The sequence below is a fragment of the Erithacus rubecula genome (assembly GCF_903797595.1).
Source record: "Erithacus rubecula genome assembly, contig: scaffold_724_arrow_ctg1, whole genome shotgun sequence".
NCBI classification, from domain to species: Eukaryota; Metazoa; Chordata; class Aves; order Passeriformes; family Muscicapidae; genus Erithacus; species Erithacus rubecula.
In genome coordinates, this window is record NW_027635615.1 from 18,084 (window position 1) to 36,341 (window position 18,258).

The 18,258-nt window shown below is 50.5% G+C and overlaps 1 long non-coding RNA gene across 1 annotated transcript; it reads left to right on the plus strand.

Moving 5' to 3' along the window:
- The first annotated feature begins 8,389 nt into the window (after nt 1-8,389).
- On the plus strand, nt 8,390-9,114 carry LOC306816603. The gene is made up of 3 exons (XR_013777727.1): nt 8,390-8,437; nt 8,596-8,697; nt 9,039-9,114. It is a non-coding gene; the product is annotated as an uncharacterized lncRNA (long non-coding RNA).
- The last annotated feature ends 9,144 nt before the right edge of the window (nt 9,115-18,258 follow it).

The window sequence follows — 18,258 nt, forward strand, 5'->3', positions numbered from 1 at the left end:
GCTGTCAGGAACTGAGAATCCTGCAGTACTGCTCCCATACTCCCATGGAATAATGACATTCCGGGTATCAGGAATTCAGAATTCCTCATAAGGCTTCCCAAACTTCCACCCAATTCCCAAGGAATAGCAACATTCCAAGTGTCAGGAACTGAGAATCCTCCAGCCCCCCTCCCAAATTCCCACCAAGACCATGGAATTACAGCATTCTGGGCATTGGGAATTTGGAATCCCCCTGTTCCACTCCCAAATTTTCACGCAATTACGGCATCCCAATGGAATACTGGATGTCAGGAATTGAAAATCTTTCAGTTCCCCACCCAATTTCCTCATGGAATAACGGCACTTCAGGTGTTGGGACTTTAGAATCCTTCATACACCCTCCCCAGTTCCCACCATTATGCCAAAGAATAACTACATTTTAGGTGTCAGGAATTGAGAATCCTCCAGTTCCAATCCCAAATTCCCATGGAATTACAGCATTCCCAGTTTTGGGAATTTTGAACCCTCCAGTTCTCCTCAGAAATTCCCATGGAATAATGGCATTCCGAACAGTTAGAATTTTGACTCCTACTGCTTCCCTCCCAGACTGTCACCAATACTAAGAAATTGCAGCAGAAATTCCAGGTGTTAGGAATTTGGAATCCTCCAGGTCTGCACCCAAATTTCTATGGAATAAAGGCATTCAGGTATCCAGAATTTAAAATCCTCCGGCTCCTCTCAAAATTTCCCATGGAATAATGGGTTTCCAGATGTTAGGCATTTCCAACCATCTGTATGCCATCTGAAATTGCCATGGAATTGCAGCATACCAGGCATTGGGAATTTATAATTCTCCGCTTCTCCTTCCCAATTCCCAGGGAATAACAGAATTATGGACACCAGATACTTGGAATCTTTCAGCTCTGCACCCAAATCCTCACGGAATAAGAGCATTCCAGGTGTCCGGTATTGACAATCCTCCATTTCCCATCCCAATTTTTCATGGAATAATGACATTCTGGGTGTCAGGAATTTAGGATCCACCATACGCCCTCCCAAATTCACACCAAATTCCCATGGAATAACAGCATTGCAGTTGTCAGGAATTGAGAATCCACCAGTTCCCCTCCCAAATTACCATGGAATAACTGCATTCCAGGTGCTAGGAACTGAGAATTCTCTTGTTCCCCTCCCAAATTCCCATGGAATAATGATGTTCTGAGAGTTGGGAATCTTGAATTTACCAGGTGAGAACTGTTAGGAATTGAGAAACCTCCAGTTCCCCTCCCATACTGCCATGGAATAATGGCATTCCCAGAATCAGGAATTCAGAATCCCTCATAAGGCTTCCTAAACTTCCATCCAATTCCCAAGGAATAGCAACATTCCAGGTGTCAGGAATTGAGAATCCTCCAGCCCCCCTCCCAAATTCCCACAAAGACCCATGGAATTACAGTATTCTGGACACTGGGAATTTTGAATCCTCCATTTTTCCTCCCAAATTCCCATGTAATAACAGCATTCCAGACATCCGAAATTTCGTATTGTTTGTATGCTCTACCAAATTCCCATGGAATAACAGCCTCCCAGGCATGGGGAATTTAGAATTCTTCAGTTCCCCTCCCAATTTCCCAGGGAGTAACAGAATTCTGTGTGTCAGGAATTTGGAGTCCTCCAGATGCCCTTCCCATTTCCCATGGAATAATGTCATTCCGGATGTCAGGAGTTTAGGATCCTCCATTCACCTGCCACAAATTCCTATCATAATTCCATGGAACATCAGCATTCCAGTTCTCAGGAATTTAGAATAATCCACTTCCCCACCCAAATCCCCATGGAATTACAGCATTCCCAGTTTTGGGTATTTTGAGCCCTCCAGTTCCCCTCATAAATTCCCACTGAATAACTGCATTCCAGGCATTGTGAATTTACAGTCCTTCTGCATCCCTCCCAAATTTCCTGCCTTCTTCCCAGATTCCCACTAAGTCTTTGAAATTATAGCATTCCTAACATTGGGAATTTAGAATCCTCCAGGTCTCCTCCCAAATTTCCACTGAAACCATGGAATTAACCACATGCCAAATCAATTTGAAGTTGAAATCCTCCAGTTCCCCTGCCAATTCCCATGGAATAACCACACTTCAAACTCTGGGAATTTCGAATACTCCATTTCCTCTCCCAAATTCCCACCTAAACCCTGGAATAAAGGCATTCCAGGTATTAAGAATTTGGAATCCTCCAGGTTGCCTCCCAAATCCCCATAGCATAGCAGCATTCTATGCACTGGGATTTTCAAATCTTCTATATGCCCTCTTAAATTCCCACCAAAACCTTGGAATTACAGCAATCAGGGGGTAGGAAACTAAGAATCCTCCAATTCCCCTCCCTAATTCCCATGGAATCCTCCAGTTCCTGTCCCATACTCCCATGGAATAATGGCATTCGGGGTGTAAGGAATTTAGAATCCCCATATGCCCTACCAAATTCCCACCAAATTCTCATGGAATAACCACATTTGAGGTGTCAGGAATTTCTAATCCTCCAGTTCCCGTCTCAAAATCCCATGGAATAATGATATTCTGAGTGTTGGGAATCTTGAATCCCCCAGTTCCCATCATATACTCTCATGAAATCATGGCATTCCAGTTGTAAGGAATTTAGAATACCACCTAAGTCATCCCAAAATCCTACAAAATTCCCAAGGAATAAGAGCATTCCAGGTGTCAGGAATTGAGATTTCTCCAGCTCCTCTCCCAAATTCCCACCAAAACCATGGAATTACAGCATTCTTGGCAATGGGAATTTGGAATCCTGCAGTTCCCCTCCCAATTTTCCATGGCCTTGTGGGAATGGAATAGCATGAAAACAATTACCAGGGAACTGGACTGGCCAGTGTACCATGGGATACCTTCTCCCTCAGTTACAGGTTACAAACCAAACGAATGAATTGACAGGTAATCTTCAAGGACTATGGAAGCACAGACTCACTAAGGCAACACCCAATAACCCACCAGTGTGATACAGCACCAGGCTTCACAGATTGTTAGGCCGTTGCTCCCAAATTTAGGAATTGCAAAGCTGTAACATGCCATTTCAAGCATCACAATCAAAATAGAATTGACTGCTAATTCAACAGCGGGTGCTTTAAGAAGACTACAAACTGAAACAAACTCAGTAAAAGAAGCAGTCTTTCAAAACCACATGGTGTTAGATATGGGAACAGTCAAATGGGAGGAGTTTGTATTCTAATTTATACCAGTTGTTGCACTTATATAGATCAGTCAGGGCAAAAGCTAACCACTGGCTATTTGGGCAGACAATCCTATAGAGCATGCCCAGGAAGCAGGGCTGGAAAGTTCAAATCCAAGGAAGACTCATGAGCCTTCATCCAAAACGACCAGCAGGAGGCTGACAATCACCTCGTGCAGAAACCATGCACGTGTTCAAGGGCTCACATAGTCATGTCATTACAAAATATGTTGCAATATGAAAGATAGCAAAAAATAATTTGCACATTAACTAAAAAACATATACAGGCTAGTACGGTGCAAAGAATGGACAGGTGATTTTGTTGTGGAGCAATGCCCGTCACTCCAGGTATCAAATAAGCAAATAACTGCCCCATAGGCCTTATATTATAGAGTACTACTGGTTTCTTGCCTAGTTTTCAGGCATCAGAATGCTGTGGATTTCAGCATCATCCTGCTGAGGAAAGAATTTGGTCCAAGCCTGCATCCCAGTTTCAGACTGTACAGGAACACTGTGGACTTCTTCCCACTCAACCTGGAACTGTGCAACAGAACAGAAGTTCAGCCATTACAGCCCTGCATGGGAGAGACTTTAATTCATCTGGGAAGTGTCTCCTAAGGCCTTGTGTGCAATCCTTGCTTGGGATCTATAGTCAGAATTTGTATCCCAGGAACAATGGAATTAATTTAGCTATTCCAACATGTGTTTGCTGATGTTTGTCTTTGGAAATGGAGACAGTGCCTCTGTACAATCTAGTTGTACTGGGAAACTCAGCTGCTGATTGTGTGCTGGTGCTCCTGCCAATCCCTCCCATAAAAGAAATTATTTCAGGACTAAGAGCTTCTGCCTTCTGACAGATACCAAGAGTTGCCAGCAGTTGCTCCAGGTGCTCCTGCCAACAGCCCCTGTAGGAAGGAGCACAGCCCCCAGTGCACGTGGGCTTTGGCTCCCTCTGGCACAGAAGCCCCCGGGGCACAGGTCTCTGGGGCAGGAGTGGGGCACCAGCGCTGCCAGGGCTCGGGGGGTGGCAGGTCTGCTTGGGCAAGGACTCTGCCACAGCCGCTGATTTCAGTGCTCGCAGGGCCCAGGGGTCAGAGCAGCATCCGTGCCCTGGCCCACACGATCCTTGCCTGTGTCACAGCCGTGGGTTTAGGATGATCACCAGCCGGGACGTGTCCCAAGGAGGCCGAGCCAGCTTCTGTGCAAGGCCCCGTGCCCTTCCCGCTGCGGCTGCGTCGGAGCCCTGGGGGCTCCTTCTGCTGCCCTGAGCCCGCAGAGCAGGGCAGCGATTGCTGATGGTTTGAGCCGTTCCTAAAGATCCTGTCGGGCTGTCTTAGACACTTGGGGTGAGGGATTCCTTCCAACCTGGGCCACTTTGGGTGGGCTGGGGGCAGGCCAGGGCCGGTGGTAGCGTGTGCAAGGGCCGTTATTGAAACGGTTCAGCATGGTCACCATGGCATGGAACAGGACCGTTGGTGAGGTGTGGTGATATAAGAGCCAACGGTGACACGGCCACGGCACAGTGCTCGGAGCACACGACGGGACAGGACGGGACAGAGCGGTGCCGTGAGGAGCCCCCGCACAGCGCACTCGTTCCTGTCGGACCCGGAGCTTCTCTGAGTGTCACTGACTGTTTGTCTCACAGCTTTCCCAAGGCATTTCTCTTCCAGGTGCCCTCGAGGCCAGACTCTGGCATGGCAGGCAGATTTCCCAACATCTTCGAAGTGTTTAGCAGAATAAAAAGGAGAGGCTCTAGAGTTCATCCAGCCCAACAGCCTGAAGAGCCGGAGCCATTTCAGCCAATGCAGGATGGTGAGTGGAGCAGCTGGGTAAAAGGGCTGAAGGCTGCTGCAACCTTGACCCCTCCCATCCCATCACTTTGGGACATGCCCAGGGACAAGACAGAAGAGGGGCCGGGCAGACACCCCGCAGTGCCCGTGCTCCATCCCCTGGAGAATCCTGGGGCTGTCCCTGCCTGGGGAGCGCAGGGCTGGGCCCTGTTCTCCGGCCTCTCCTGCAGCCCCTCAGCTCTGGCTGTGCTCACTCTTTGCCAGGTGCAGCCATGGACCGCACACACGAGCAGGACCCCACCGGTGTCCTCTTCCACAGAACAGCACAGGTACCTGCAGCCATCCCCACCTGGGCTGGGCCTGCTGTCACTGCTCAGCCCAGCACAGCGCTTGGAGCACCCCATGGAACAGCCCTCTTTTCCTGCCCTTTGTTCTCCTGCCGCACTTCCAAATTTATCAAATACTTTTGGCAGGAAGTGACCAGCACCATGGGCACTGGGTCCATAGAAAAGTGTGAGGACTACACCACCAACACAAGTGCTGCCCTGCTTGACAAGCTTGTAGAAGCAGGTTTGGCCAATCCCAAGCAAGTAAGCAGCCTGTGGCCAGGGTTTGATCCCCCTAAGAATTGGTTGGCCTCACAATTCACTGGGGCCTGCTGGTCCCTGTCAGACTTTGAGGACACCACAGTGTGGTGGGAAGGGAAGCACTTCTCTGGGGAAGCTGGGGACATTACTGCCTCTGGCAGCTTTCCAAGTCTTCCCATGCCTTTTCAGGTGCCTGCCATGGTGAGATACATCCACCAGTGGCTCATGGCCAATGAGACTGATGAGCACAGGGTGGAGAGGTCCCTGCTGGATGTCACCGAGGCACAGCCCACTGATGTGGTGATGACTCTCCTGCGTGTGGCCCCATCGTGTGACAGGTATAGGGCCCACCTGCCCAGAGGGCTCAGGGCTCACCAGCCCATCACCCTGCACAGCCTGTTCTAGCTCTGTCTGAACAACAGAGAGTTCCAGGGCCCTCTGGCTGCTCCCTTTCCCAGCCCTGTCTTGTCAGCACCCACCCCATGCTCCCTCCCTGCCCCTCAGGAGCCTGTCCCCACAGGGCTAAACTGCCTGGGTGCTGCTGGTGCGGGGCAATGGGCAGAGGCAGAGCTGGCAGCCAGCTCAGGTCCCTGCTGCTGCCAGGCCACGGTGCTGTGTCTCAGACTGCCCTGAGACAGAGTTCTGACCCTACAGAGCTGCTATGGCTATGTGGAAGACAATCTTGTGCTCGCCCAGGACTGCAAAGCCAGCGAGGTTGAGACTCCTGGATGTGCTGGGGAGCTGGCCAGAGCACAGCACGTGCACCTCCGATGGGGACACAACAAGAGTCTTTTCCCTGGCTGTGAGTTTCTGGAACTGGCCTTTGCTCACCCCAAGGCCGCCCCTCCTGCAGCTCTCCACCCTCCTTCCCCCACTGAATCTCCCAGCCTCAGGTGCTGGGCTGAATCCTGGCCTAGGGGCAGCTTCAGGGGCACCAGGCCCGGTACTCCCCCTGCGTCTCCCCTGGCCTCTCCCTGCCACGCTTGGGCCCTGCCACACGGATACCTCGGCACTGAGCGCTGTCTCGGGGTGTTTGTCCTTTGCAGGCAACTGTGGTGATGTGGAAGATCCTCCAGGAGCCCTGCATCCCACACATAATGACACTGTATTTCACTCGCCTATTTGTCCACCTGCTCTTCCAAGCGTACTTCAGCACATTGGATACACCAGAGGAGGTTGATAAATTGTGGAAAACGTGCCAGAAAGAACACGGCTTTGCTGCCAGCTCCAACAGGTTTTCCATCCCAGTCCTTCTGTCCCTGCCATGTCCCCAGGGCAGGAGCCAGTGCTCCCAGCGTGACCTGAGCTTTGCTCTGCACACAGGTTTGCACTGGAGACCCTGAAGTCCCTGCTCTGCCGAATGCAGTGTGAGGATGTGGTGACGGCAATGGAGCGCAAGTGTGGCTGGGACACGCTGCTGTCTGCTGACTCCCAGCACTATGCCGTGGGTGTGCTGGTCAGGTGAGACCCCACCCTCTCCACTCTTTGTGCTCTGTGTCCGGAGTGCCCTACACAGTACCCGTGCTCATGGGCCAGAGGGCCTTGTCACCGAGGCACAGCCAAACAGACTGGAAAAGACTGGGAAAGAAGGGTGCCCAAAAGGAGCTGCCTCCAAAATAGCTCAGGTCCCCTTGCAGCAGGATGGTGGGGAAAGACCAGACCTCTGGGAATCAGTCCTGGGAGAGGTTTGTCCCCCTGACTCAGACCTTGCTTTCTTTTTCCTCCTTTCAGAGCAATGCGCTCCTCATCTACACCCTTGTCTTCTGGGATTGCATTGCACCTGCTCAGCCTGCTCAACATGGAGAGGCCATGCTGGGATTTTGCTGCCCTGGCATTCATTGTGGAGGTGAGCCTGATGGCCAGCGCTGTCTCCCTGAGCTGCCTCCCAGCTCTCTGGCCTCTCATAGCCACACCTGCCTGGGCTGGTGCCCGTGCCCTGTCCTGCTGTCTGGGCCCAGCCCTGTGCGGTTCTGGGCTCCTGCCGGCCAGGTCCCTGTCACTGCCCTGTGCCTTTCAGGTCATGGAGTGCTTGGATGTGTCCAAATATGGGGCCAGTCTCCTGGAGATCATCTCAAAGAACCTGCAGAGCGAGTGCAGGGAGAGGCGTCACCTGGCGCTCAGATGCCTCATGTTGCTTGGCCCCATGAATCCCCCCATGGTGAGAAGGGAGCAGCTGCTGAAGCCCTGCCAGCAGCATGAGCCTGGGGCATGCAGTCGCTTGCGCATGGCTGGGCTTTGGGTGCTGGGGCAGCTGATCCCAGCTCTCCTGCCTCCTGGGTCAGCTGCCCGCGTTGTTTGGGACAGGCCTTTGGCCTCTAGGCCCTGTGGCAGCAGAGTGGCCTTTCACACAGTTGTCTTCCAAACAGGCAAAAAAATTGTGGAACCTGACTGACAATCTTGTGGACATCCTGCAGGAAAACAATAGCTTCATGGTCAGGATGACCATCGTTGTACTCCAATATTTGTTCCTCCACAATGGTGCCCCTGTACGCAGCCCCATCGCCCTGCGGCTGGCTGAGGCGCTCCTGCCACTCTTTGACCACGTAAGGCTCTGTGCCCCAGGCCACGGCCACCGACTGCGGCCCGGACACTTTGTGACCCGTGAATTTCAACGTTGGTGCCCATGCGGGCCTGAAGGAACCAGTGCTTAGGACTTTTTTCCTTCCTTTCCTACAGCATGATAGACAGGTGAAGCTGGGATCAATTGCTCTGTTTGAAGAGATGATAGGTTTACTAATGAAAAAGGACAGAAAAGCTCTTAAGACACCTGTGTGGCAGAGCGTGCTCCCACTCTTCATCTACTGCCACGATAAGAATCCGGATGTGGCAGAGGTGAGGACTCGTGGGCTGCCCGTGTCCCCGGGGGGGGGGTTTGGCTGCCTCCTGCCCTGGTGTCTGGTGGGCTGCAGCCTCCTCCAGGCCTTGGCTCAGGGACACGGCTCCTGTGCCCGGAGCTGCGGGGACATCTCTGCATCTCTGCTGCTCTCCAGGCCTCTCGGACAGCGCTGCTTTGTGTGACCAAGTTCCTCAGGAGGAGGGATCTCATGCAGCTCGTGAATACAGCGCAGCTGTGGAAGTTGGCCGAGTGCCTGGTAAGGACGGCCTGGAAGCGCCAGGCTCAGGCTGGAGAAGCCCCCTGAGCGCGGCGCTCACTGTGTGCGGCTGCAGCTGTGGCCCTGCCCAGCGCTGCCCGCAGGGGCCGCACGGGCCCGAGCCGGGTGCCGATGGAGCCCCGGCCCAGCGGGGCTGCGGGGCGGGCCGGCACCGCGGCTCCCCGGGCAGCAGCCGGCCCTGTGCCCCTGCAGAGCCCGGCCGGCGGCTGCTGGCCGCGCCTCAGGGCTGTGCGGGCAGGGGAGGCCGGGGCCGGGCGCGGGCAGCGCCTGCCAAAGGGCCGGAGCCCGCCCTGACCCTTCGCTCCCGCCGCTCTCCGCAGCTGGCAGAGGACAGGAGCCGAGCGGCCGAGCACCTGCGCCAGGCCCTGCCCTACCTGCAGAGCCCTCAGGAGCCCCTGCGAGCAGCGGCGTTCCGGTTTACGGGTGAGCCCGGGCTCCCTCCCCGCCCCGCCGCAGCTCAGCCCCAGCCCCGCCTGCTGCCCCGGCAGCTTCTGCCACCCGGGCCCGGCGCCGCGGAGCCCCGGCTGCTCTCGGGGCTGCTGCCGCCCTCCCGCAGCCGTGCCCTGGGGCGGCAGCGTGCGGCAAGGGCCCGGGCTGAGCCCTGCCGGGCCACGAGGGCCAGTGGCCACAGGACTGGCAGCGCCACTGGCAGGGAGCTGTGCCACTGGGCAGAGCCGTGACAGGGTCTGTGTTCCCAGGGATGGCCAGGGAACTCATGAGGGAGAAGAAGGAAGAGCTGCAGGTGCTCAATGAGGGTGAGTGAGGGCAGTGGGCTGTCAGTGGGGCTGGCAGGAGGAGCTGCAATCCCTGTCCCGTCTGCGGAGGGGTTTTGCTTCTTGTGTGAACGAGGGCTGGCATGGGCAGAGCTCACAGAGATTTCTGGGATGCGGGCGGGGGGTTCGTGGCCAGCAACTTGATCCCGTTGGTCCCCTCTTGGCCATGCCAATAGCTGGGAGGAATGCCCCTGACAGGAAGATCTCCTTGGATTACCACAGATCCGGGCTTTGACCGTGGCTCTGTTCCTCTCTCTTCCAGCCCTTCAAGCGCTGAGTAAAGACAACAGCCCTTCCCATGCAAGCCCAGTAACTCAACTTGCATTCAGGCAAAGAGCTGCAGAACTACGTTCACCTGATGGCTCAGACAAAGCAGTGTCCCTTTAACACCTCCACGTGCCACAAGAGGAGACCACCTGGAGACCAGAGACCAGCTGGAGCTCCAGGCAGAGCTGATGATTGTCACAGCTCTTGTGGCTTCAGCCCTCTCCCTGCTTGTAGACAGCTCCCTCCCTCCAGCCTTCAGACTGTGCCCATCCCTTTTTTTTCCCCTCCACTCTTTATCCCTTTTGACAGCTCCCTCCCTCCAGCCTTCCGAACTGTCCCATCCCTTTTTTTCCTTTCCATCCCTTTGCTTTGCCATTCATTAGTAAACAGTTTGGCTTCTTCACTTTGCCTGCATCTCTGTGGAGCTAAAGCAGCACAAATCCAGAGCCCTGGGACTCACAGGCCCATCCTGCCGTTCTCTTCTGTGCCGTGTTTTGTGCAGAGACACAGAGGAACAAGAGCAGATCAGGTTGAAAAGGTCTCTGTGCTGAAGCTCCAATTCCACAACACTGTGGAGTTCAAGGTCTTGCTGAGCACCCTGAAGCCCCTGGATTTTAGAAGAGCCACCCTGAGTATGCTCTGAACCCAGCTGGGAGGGATTCCATGGCAAGCACTCATGGAGGGCAAAGGAGCTTGGAATGCTGGAAGGTTTCAAGAATAGCTTCCTGAAAGCACAGCAATGCTCCATCCCTGCACAGGGTCAGGAAGAGGGCAGAACCAGAGAGCATCAGGGCTTCACAGAGAGCTTTGGGTGTTCCAGAGAGCAAATGAAGCAGCAGCACAGTGCCCGAGAGTCGGACGCGTGACCGTGCCAGTGTCCGGAGCGCTGCCAGGCAGTGCCGGGATCCTGGTGCGGTTCTGGTCCCCACAAGTGAGGAATGGCAGCCCCTGCCTCAGACCCAGTCAGAAAGCCAAGCAAGTGGGACCAGAGGGAGGGCACCCTTCCAGTCTCTCCTGGGCATGGCAGCAAAACAGCCCTCTGCTTCTTCCTCCACCTGTGCTTGGGGTGTGCTGGTGGCAGAGCCAGCCAGGTTGTGCTCTGTGTGCCAAAGGCTGTTCAGAGCCAGCATGGAAAGTGCTGCGTGCCCAGCACAGAGTCCTGGAAGGTGCTGGCAAGAGCATCCTGCAGGAGCAGGGCCTGGTCTCTGGCTGGGAACAGCCTGGTTTTGCTGCCGTGACCGCAGGCAGGAGTGTAGGCAGTGAAGAGGCAGCGGGCAGCTTGTGTTTGCAGAGGGCCTGGGGCTGCACGTCTGAACCTGCACCTGGGAACACACTTGGGGGAACACGAGCTGGAGCTGGAGTGCCTGTTCTGAAAGCAGTTTGTGCAGGCAGGGCAAGCAGGCAGGGTTGCAGGTTTCCTGCTGCTATTGGGGTTTCTAGTTTGTTTGTTGTGTTTCTGTTGGTTGGTGAGTGTGGGCTTTTTTCTCCCCCTTTATCACGTTCCTCAGGGATTCTTTCTCATTCTGAACTAGGCCGAAGGACGAGACTTCTGGTTGCTTAGAAAGTGCCATTTATTTTCTTATCTTCTACAGAAGACATGACTTCTTGTAACAGGTATTGAAAGTGTGGCCAAAAGTCACAAGACTTATGGCTACAAGATCTTTTAAGGACTTATTAACATAAAACACTGCCAACAAGGTGATTTATGTTTCTATTCCAATACTAAGAAATTTCATCTAATTGCAGTGTGACCTTTCTAAGCCAATCTCATTCTAACACATAGATCTATTCTTAAGGCTAGTTTGTCACCTTTATACCTGCTTTACTCTTTCTATATCTTAATCTTTATTAACTAAACTTTTTTCTACTTAACATGTCTCTGCTTTAAGCTTTAAATCTACATTCTTACTTCTAGCACCTAAACTTGGAATCTTTTCCCAGCACCTCAGTTCAAGTCCTGTGTTCTTTTCCAGGCTTTGATTTACACACCCAACTTTCTGAGAACTTCTTGCATGCTGAACTCCAACTGATGGGCTTTGGGTTTTTTGTTAATAATGGTTTTTACATGATTGAAAACTGCAGTTAGTACAAGTGTATGTGACCGAGTAGAAGCCTCCAAAAAGGATGCATCTTTGCAGACCCCTTCCTGTGTGTAATGTTTGAGCTTATCTGCAGTTCCAGAGGATGTTGCAGAAGAAGCCTGCCTGCGGTGTGAACAGCTGGGTTATCTTCTTTTAATGGTGGCCGAGCTTGGGGAGCAAGCTGAAAGACTAAGGAGTAATAGGGGAAGTAAAAGGGAAATAGATTGGTGGAGTTCTGCCCTTGCATCCTTGAGGGAGGCCCACCAGGAGTCAGAGGACTCCCGTGCCCCCCCGTCAGGCAATGGGAGGACACCTGGTGGGTGAAGGGGAGTGGAAATGGGTCCCTACTCTGGGAGATCATAATAAACATTCCTCCTGGCCCCCATCACCTTGCCAGGTGCCACTCCAGCATAGGTATGAAGCCCTGGATTTAGAGAGCCTGCCAGATGGAGTAGAAGAAAATGACCTGCCCAGTGGGCCCAATTACAGTGCACCTGTTAGACAGATCACCACCTCTGACCCCAAAAAGAAGAGAAGGGTAGTGGTAGTAGGTGAGTCCCTTCTGAGGGGAACAGAGGGCCCCATATGTCAACCTGGGGCCCAGGTATGGGATGTCAGGGAGAGGCTTCCTTGGCTGATTATTAATTCAGGCCATAAAAGGACGTAGTTGTGCTCTCAGGATTCCATGCATATCTGGGTCACCGACACATGGTCATAGAATTGGGCACAATATGTTCCTGGCTACCTCCCCAACTTGATTGGTTAATATTCCTGATGGCCTGGAATATCCCAAGAGTGAAATTCAATTCTCAAAAATCACATCCTCCATGAGATCTGTTCCATGTTCTAAGTGCACGACCAGTACAATTTATTCTTGGACTTGCACAAGATTTGGCTGTTGGAAACAAGATTTGTTGGGTGGGATTCCTGGTGGGCCCAGTTACTATATCTAAGTGCTGATGGTCTTCTCTCCTATGTGTCACAGAAGAAGGGGACTATCTTGCACTAGGTTATAGTGTCCCATTTTAATTTGCATAGTGCAAAAATCCTGATAGGAATCACTCGAAAATGAATGCACACACTGCTCTTTAGAAAGGTCACAGATGTGCATGGTCACTGTAGTAATCTCTACAAAACGTTTGTGAGTTTCAAATTTACAAGCCATAGGGATGTTACTCTCAGGTGGGACAACAAAGGCAGGCATGGAGTCAGGTTTTCCTCAATCTTCAACTGCTCGTTACTAATCCTTAAAACGGCATAAAGTGGTTTTACCTCTTCAGCCCCTTTCAGCCCATTAGGTCCTGGATATTTTTGAGTGTTCCCTCCACCAGGATCTTGCAAGCCAAGGAGATCTTGATGGTAGTGACAGTCATCTACTGTGGCTTGCATTCCAATTAGAAATATCAGGAAGACGATGACCATATGAAACACATGTTGGTTTCTCCTGCTCTTTCTGAGGTCTACTTTTGGACTCCACTTGCCTTTTGCAGAAGTCTTTTGATTCTGGAATTAGGTATCCAAGAGGTTAACGCTTTAAGCTTTAAAGGCTGTATAAGTGATTAAAAGTACTAATAGAGTTCTTTCCATTTTGGCAAAAGGCAGTTTCCCTCGGGGATTTTACGTATATCTGGTCTCCAGGCTGGATTTGTGGAGAGGAGCACCCTCTTGCTCATGTGCTCGAAATCTCTTGATTACCTTGCTGCAGCTGTTGTGTTAGTTGGACAACACAGTCCTGGAGATACCCCTCCCCAACTTGTACAGTATCTTCCTCTTCATAGTTACGCTTATCTGGTATTCTATGTAGTATTTCAAAGGCATTCAGCTTTTCTTCTGTTCTTGGCCATACTCAAATCCGTAATAAAGCCAAAGGTAGGGCCAGGGGCCAAGGTGTGTTGGCCTCTTGTCCAGTTTTGACTGTCTGTTGTTGTATTGGATAATTCATCTTTTCCACCCGCCTGCTGGCCTGGGACCAATACAGAATTATCAGGGGTGAGGGTGGTCCTTGGCAATACTTTTTAGGGTTTGCAGATATCAGGGCAAAAGTGGCAAAAATTAAAGAAGAGCGGTACAGCGACCATGATTCAGCAACCTAAAACACTTTAATAATAATGAAAATAAATACGGGACAAGGCCCAAAAATCCGAACACACGTGACCAAGGGAACAAGGTCTCTTCAGGAGCCAGTGGTCAAAAACAGAGATAGAGGGAGGCTCAGGGTGTAACTATGGGGCAAGAGAGGGGGTGGAGTTGAGGTTAGGGTCCAATGGGTATAGGGGAAAGTGGTGCAGAGGTGGAGTAAGGGAAGGTAGGGTCCAATGGGGTAGGCTGGGTGGAACACTGCGCCAACTGAGGGCCAGTGGGTATACAAGAAAGGGAGAACATTCTAGGAACTGGGAGTGGTGATAATTAGCTGGGAAATGAGGGTTAGGAATATGCATGAGGCATTAACATAGGCAATCCTATAACTCTTTGGAACCTTTTTTGGGGGGATCACCACAACTTAAACAAATGCCTCCCAAGGTTTAGGGTTGGGGTATAATTCTTCTTTGGTGATGGTTGCTTGACCTGGAATACTACAGCATGTGTAGGTGCCAGTTGATTTAGAGACTGTTGCAGAATTGCTGTGCAATACTTGCTAGGAAATGTGGTACTCTATGGGAGGAGATGTCTAAGAGCACTCTGAACCGGGGCATTATGTTGTTTAACAAAATGTTGATGTCTTCTTTGCCTTTATTTGTTTGAGTTGGGAATGCCTCAGGTCACACTGAGAAGCTATCAGTTAATACTGAAAGGTATTTATACCACCCTTTTCTTGGCAATTCAGAAAAGTCATTTTGCCAGTGTAGTCCAGGATATTGTCCCTTGTCTATTGTGCCAAGCTCAATGCTAGTCCTAGTCTGTGGATTGGTTCTGAGACATTGTTTCACAGCCTTGGGTTACCTGCTTTACACTAGAGTACAGCTTGCATCTTACTATTGTCCTTATCAAATAATTATGTAAGGCATCGCCTTCCCAGTGCATACGATTATGTCATCTTCAATTAATTTTCATAATGCTCTTTCAGGCATAACTATCTCTCCCTGAGGTGTTCCAAAAACATTATGGTTTTGTTCTGCTCACAAATTCTTTGCTAGTTCTACATCTTTCTGAGTATACAATATATATCATTGTCATATTGTTCCTTACCTTTGGGAATTACTGCCTGAATCTTAGCATGGCTTTGTTCTGCTACTCTTTTGCAGCCTGGTCAGCCAACTTGTTAGGTCTTTTGGGGTCTATTTCTCCTTTCTGATATCCTTTGGTTTGCATAATTGCAACCTCTTGAGGTAGAAGTACTGCCTCCAGCAATTTTAAGATTTCCTCACAATACTTTATCTGCTTTCCTTGAGCTGTCAATAGTCCCTTTTCTTTCTGAATGCATTCATGGGCATGTATTACTCTGAAGGCATACTTGGAAACTGTTCATCACTTGATGCTTTTTCCTCAGGCTGGTCAGAGGGCACAGGTTAAAGTGATTTTCTCTGCCTTCTGAGCTGACTCGTAGAGGTAGGGCTTCTATCCCCTATTGCTCAGTGCTAATCATACATTCTGATTTTGGTTCATCTTACAAAGCCACTCCCATCTGTGTACTGAGATTCTGCTCCTGAAATTGAGGTTTCTTTAAGATCTGGGTTGCTGGTATAAAATGGACTTAATGGTTTTGATTTTTATGATACAAATGTTCCTTGTCTCTCTGATAAGTAGCCAGGAATGGCTGTTGGATTAACTAGAGAAGAGTTTAGTTTTGTAATTCCATGTTGCTGCACCAAAACTGCAAGATATTTAAGGAATGCTGAGAGTGAAAGCCAATGCCCACCCTTTTGCTCAAGAATTGCTGCCACTGAATGTGAGACAAACACAGTTATTTGTTGACCTAGAGTGAATTTCCAGGCTTCCTGGGCGTTTGAAACAAGAGCAGCAACTGCTCGCAGACAGTCAGACCATCCCCTACTGACCTCACCCAGTTGTTTTGAAAAGTGTGCTGCTCCTATCTTGTATGGGCAATTGTTTGAGCCAGTGCTCCTAAAAGCCATCCCTTGCCTCTCAAAATAGAAAAGCTAAAACGGTTCCGAGACATCTGGCAGGCCCAGAGCAGGTGCTCTTTTCAATTCCTCCTTCAGCTTTTGAAAGGCTTTCTTACCTTTGGACAGGGCCAATCTCACAGACCAAACATCCTATACAAATCCTCTCACGGGAGTCTCATTGATGGTGGGACCCTGCAGAAGGGTTTAAAAAACAAATCCAAGAGAAAGAAACCCAAGAACGATTACACACGACTACACACACGCTACTGCTCCACAACTACGTGTTTGTTGTACAAACCTCTGAGCCTGCTCGGGGCAGGAGAAAACCTCCACATCCTTTTCACTGCTCAGCACAATGAGAAGGACAGTGCAGGGCTATGCCAATGGCAACTCCAGCTCTGGAAGTTAAACTACCCTTAAAGGTATTATCTCTGCAATCTGACAAAAAACTGCAGCAAAACCTGCATTCAAGTTTGGAAAACACATCCTCACATGGACATACTGCCCCAAGAACAAGAGGGGGATGGTGTCAGTTTAGGATACAGGGATAACACTGTAGCAGCCAACAGTTGTGTTTTTAAAGGAAAATTGCAAAGCAATAACCAACAATTCTGTGTGGTGCCACCTACATACACGCCTGAGCAGAGAGGTGATTTGGCACAAGTAACAGAGAAGTCCAGACTCAAAATATTTCCACCAAAAGTATTTCCACCAAAACTGGTAAATTAGGACTCAGAGGGGAGCAAGAGCTGTATCAAGAGCCTTTTTACTTCAGGCTGAGAGTGAAAAATCAGAAAGAGATCAGCACTGTCAGCACAGAGGGGGGTATCTGCACAGCACGGGAAGATAACCCTTTATGCAGTGTCCAGATAGGTAAAAGCAAGTGAAATGCCAGCTCTTCTACCCTCTTACCTTAGAGAACAAGCCATTCCTTCTAGGACTTGGCCCCAAAAACACACATACCTTCACTACACACTGCTTCCAGACACAAATCCTCTTTCAGCTGCCCTCCCTATTGAGCAGGCAGAACAGTTTCCCACCACTGACCCTTCCCACCCGACACCCACTCCATGCTGCAGGTTGTGTCAAAAGCAGCCAGACATTCCTCATTTCCCAGCACCAGCAGCATCCTGAGAAGATGCTGCACAGAGGGAGGGGAGGCTTCCCATTCCTAGCAGGGGCACTCACCACCAAAGGCCCAGTTCTGCAGTCACAGGTGAAGGGGTCTCTCCCCGAAGCTTTGGTGCACACGGTCTCACGGATACTGAACCGCAGATCTAACCCATAAGTATCGCTGTCCCACGTGTCCACCTGGAGAAAGCAGTGTCAACACAACACATCATTAGTCCTTTTTGGTTATTCTTTTCTCTTTCTCATAGTCCAACCAGTGCTAAATTGGCCAGTTGAGATGCGAGACTAAAAAAAAATACATATAAGAGCAGTGCCCTCCCAAAAAAACCCCTAACAAATTCCCACTACTTGTAAATACTTGGGGGGTTTAATCCAAACTGTATAGACCCATACATCAGCTTGACATTCATTCTTGCAGAAGACTTTCTACAGGGCACCTGTAGAAACAGAAAGGTTTTAATAAAATATAAATAAAAATAATTAAATAAATAATAACGTTAATAAAAACCCTTCCACACAGTATACTAGGTTTGCATAGCCAGGCTCCAGGAGCCCCTTCTGTGAGAGGCTGCTGGAAGCAGCTGCTCCTCCATGTCCTGCAGAGTCAGCACCAGCCAGCTCCAGGATGGACCTGCCTCTGGCCAAGACTGGGCCAGTTAGAAATGGTGGAAACACCTTTGGGATAACAGAATGAAGAAAAAGAAAATAGATTATTGTGTAGTTGTAACTGTGGCCAAGGAAGGGCAGGGTGAGAACATGAGAGAGGAACAAGTGTGCACACAGGCAGGGCAGGGCAGGAGGAGGGGCAGGAGCTGCTCCAGGGGCTGGAGCTGATTGCCCTGACATTCCGTGGTGCAGCCGGGCCCCTGTGCTACAAACTGTAACTTCTTCCTATTGTATCAATAAGAAGGAGCTAGGTCTAGCATATGAGACAAGCACAAGGATCAAAAGAGTGGCTCTTTGCCTTTTCTTTATTGCATGGTGGTAGCAGGGCAAAAGAGGAAGCACATCTCAGGTCTTGGCTTTTTTCTAGGAAAGGGTCAGGGAGGGGATTTCTGGCTGTCTGCCAATAGGATAGGGACAGGAGGGACAGGTAAGACATTCCTTATACCTCTGGTATCGGATTACAACATCTCACCGTTTTTTGTTTAATTAAGTGAGGGCAAGATATTAAATTTATTTTGATTGGAATTATGATTTTGACCAACATTTGTAATTGGTGGG